Genomic DNA, 3,886 nt, shown 5'->3' with positions numbered 1-3,886 from the left:
CTTGACTCTTCATCTTCCTCTCAAGTCAAGTCAAACTTGACTTAATCTCTCTCATGGTTGATCTAATCCAACAATTTAATTCAAGCCAAATTAATATAATGAATCTAATTCATTTAATTAAATTGATTCAATGAGTCATAATCTAAATTAGACTCATTGAACACATGAATCAACTTGAATCCAACTCAATTAGCCCAATTAGGATTACTCTTAATCCAATTTGATTCATCAAATGAATCTAATCCTCTTGGTTCATCATATGAACCTAATCTCCATCCACTTGTTCTTTGTGTGTGACCCAATAGGTTCTTGTAACGTTGGCAATGCCCCTAAACTCATTTAGAAACATAAGTAATGAGCGGTATCTAGCAATACATCATTACTACCCAAGTTACAAGAATGTTGAGATCCAACATCACCTTGTGACTACTAATTGTGACTCCTCACAATATATGACAAGTGTCCTTCTATCCTAGACATCTAGATTGATCAATGTGAGGCATAGACCGTGTCATCCTCTAATCAATCTAAATCTTGAACTCCAAGTAGACTCACTCAATCAAATGAGCTCAATATCCTATATTGACTCATTTGGGCATGGCTATGCCCTTCGTGGTCTCACTCTATCAAGAATATCGATGTCTCTCCCGTTATATAGGAGGGATAGATCCCATCTACATCACTCACATCCCTCCGCATAATTTGTTACCTACCCAGTAATCGCCTTTATAGTCCACCCAATTACGGGTGTCGTTTGACAAAACCAAAGTACATAACTCCTTATGTAGGGATCCATGGTGACTTCAGGTCTAAGGACTAGTAGTCATACTAATAGCCACATGAGAAAGTATATGACACTCATATAACGATCCATGATACTTTCTCATGGTGGGTCATTCAGTATACATTCTCTAATGCATACCCATGTGTCAACTTGATATTTCTATATCCATGACTTGTGAGATCAAGTGATCGAGTTGACCTACATGCTAGTCTTATTGCATTAACATTGTCCATGAATGTTAATACTCGACTAGGAATGATTAAGAGTAGTGTTCCCTATATCATCTCACTATCGGTTCAACTAACCGATTGATATAGGTAAGAACCGTCTACTCAAGGACGTTATCATACTTAGTTTATTTGGCACCAATACAAGTAAGTATAATAACCAAAAACCAAATGCCTTTATTTATATAGAATATGATACAACAAGTCCAAAAATACAATCATCAAATGATTGGCTCTAGGGCTGTAGCTAACAATCTCCCACTAGCACTAGTGCCAATCAGTGTAGGCTCTAAGCCCAAATGACCTAGTGTGACCATCATGTTTCCTCTGTGCCAAAGCCTTGGTTAAGGGATCTGCGATGTTACCCTCTGTAGGTACTTTGCAAATCTTCACATCTCCTCTCTCGATGATCTATCGAATGAGATGGAAGCGCCGTAGTATGTGTTTGGTCCGCTGATGTGAGCGAGGTTCCTTCGCCTGTGCTATAGCTCCATTGTTGTCACAATAGAGCTCAATAGGGTCAGCAATGCTTGGAACCACCCCAAGTTCAGTGATGAACTTGTGAATCCAAACTGTCTCCTTTGCTGCCTCTGATGCAGCAATATACTCGGCCTCTGTCGTAGAATCAGCTACTGTGTCCTGCTTTGAACTCTTCCAGCTCACAGCACCACCATTAATGCAAAACACGAACCCCGACTGCGATCTATAGTCATCCTGGTCGGTCTGGAAGCTAGCATCACTGTAACCCTTTACAGCTAGCTCATCATTGCCTCCATATATCAAGAAATATTCTTTAGTCCTTTTTAAGTACTTAAGAATATTCTTGACCGCTATCCAGTGACTTTCACCTAGATCTGACTGGTATCTGCTCGTCATGCTCAAAGCATACGAGACATCAGGTCGAGTACATAGCATGGCATACATGATCGATCCTATGGATGAGGCATAAGGGATCTGATCCATGCGGTCTTCTTGAGTCTTCGAAAGACTCACGCCATGCGACATCGGTAGTAATCCCTTCTTGGAGTTCTGCATGGCAAAGCGAAGGAGTACCTTGTCAATATATGTACTCTGACTCAGGCCAATCAATCTCTTAGATCTATCTCTATAGATCTGTATCCCTAGAATACGGGATGCCTCACCTAAGTCCTTCATTGAGAAGCAACTCCCTTGCCAGGTCTTGACAGACTGAAGCATAGGGATGCCATTCCCAATGAGTAGTATGTCATCCACATACAATATAATGAAGACAACTATATCCCCTACAACCTTCTTGTAGACACAAGGCTCATCTTCATTCTTGATGAAACCAAACTATTTGATTGCATCATCAAATCGAAGATTCCAGCTCCGAGAAGCTTGCTTTAGTCCATAAATGGACCTATGCAGCTTGCATACTCTGCTAGTATACTGTGGATCTACAAAACCCTCAGGTTGTGTCATGTACACATCCTCGAGTAGGTTTCCATTCAAAAACACGGTTTTGACATCCATCTGCTATATCTCATAGTCATGGTATGCTGCAATAGCAAGCATGATCCGAATGGACTTAAACATCGCTACTGGAGAAAAGGTCTCATCATAGTCAATACCATGAATCTACTTGAAACCTTTAGCTACCAAGCGACCCTTATAGATAAGTCCATCTATGTCAGTCTTTCTCTTAAAGACCCACTTACACCCAATGGGTTTTACCCCTTCAGGTGGATCAACCAAAGTCCATACTTGGTTGGTGTACATGGATTCCATTTCGGATCTCATGGCCTCTAGCCATTTCTCGGAATCTGGTCTCATCATAGCTTCCTGATAGGTGGTAGGCTCATCCTCTATGAGCATAACGTCATCATGGTCAGACAAGAGAAATGAGTATCTCTCAGGCTGACGACGTACCCTATCAGACCTGCGAAGAGGTATGTCTACTTGAACTGATTGTTGTTCCTCAACTTTTTATGGAACATCATCATCCACAACACTTTGTGTTTCTAGTTCAATTTCCATCGAGGCATCAGTGCTATTGTTCGCATCTTGAACTTCTTCAAGATCGAACACGCTCCCACTAGTCTTTCTAGAAACAAAGTCCCTTTCTAGAAAGACCCCAGTCTTTGCCACAACTACCTTGTGCTGACTGGAAATGTAGAAGTAATATCCCTTAGTTTCCTTGGGATATCCAATAAAGTAGCACTTGTCGGATTTGGGTCCTAACTTGTCTGAGACTTGACGTCGAACGTAAGCCTCACAACCCCAAATCCTTATAAAAGACACCTGGGCATCTCTCCCAGTCCATATCCTATATGGTGTCTTTATCACGGCCTTGGATGGAACTCGGTTGAGTATAAAAGCTGCCGTGTCTAGAGCATATCCCCAAAGGTATGTCGGAAGATCTGTGTGACTCATCATAGATCGTACCATATCTAATAGGGTACGATTCCTCCTTTCGGATACACCATTCCACTGTGGTGTTCCAGGAGGAGTGAGTTGGGATAGAATCCCACACTCAGCTAGATAGTCACGGAACTCATGGCTAAGATATTCTCCACCTCGATCGGATCGAAGTATCTTAATACTCTTGCCAAGCTGGTTCTGTACTTTATTCATGAATTCTTTGAACTTTTCAAAGGATTCTGACTTATGTGTCATCAAGTACACATAACCATATCTACTGAAGTCATCAGTAAATGTGATGAAGTACCTATAACCGCCTCTAGCGGCGACATTGAAAGGGCCACACACATCACTATGTATGAGTCCTAACAAATCAGTCACTCTTTCGCTGTGCCCACTAAAGGGAGTCTTGGTCATCTTGCCTCGTAGGCATGACTCGCATATCTCATATGATTCTAAATCAAATGAGTCCAGCAAACCATCCTTATGGAGC

This window comes from Zingiber officinale, chromosome 9A, assembly GCF_018446385.1.
Source record: "Zingiber officinale cultivar Zhangliang chromosome 9A, Zo_v1.1, whole genome shotgun sequence".
Classification (NCBI taxonomy): domain Eukaryota; kingdom Viridiplantae; phylum Streptophyta; class Magnoliopsida; order Zingiberales; family Zingiberaceae; genus Zingiber; species Zingiber officinale.
The sequence above is the reverse complement of the archived record's forward strand: the minus strand, read 5'-3'. Positions refer to the sequence as shown.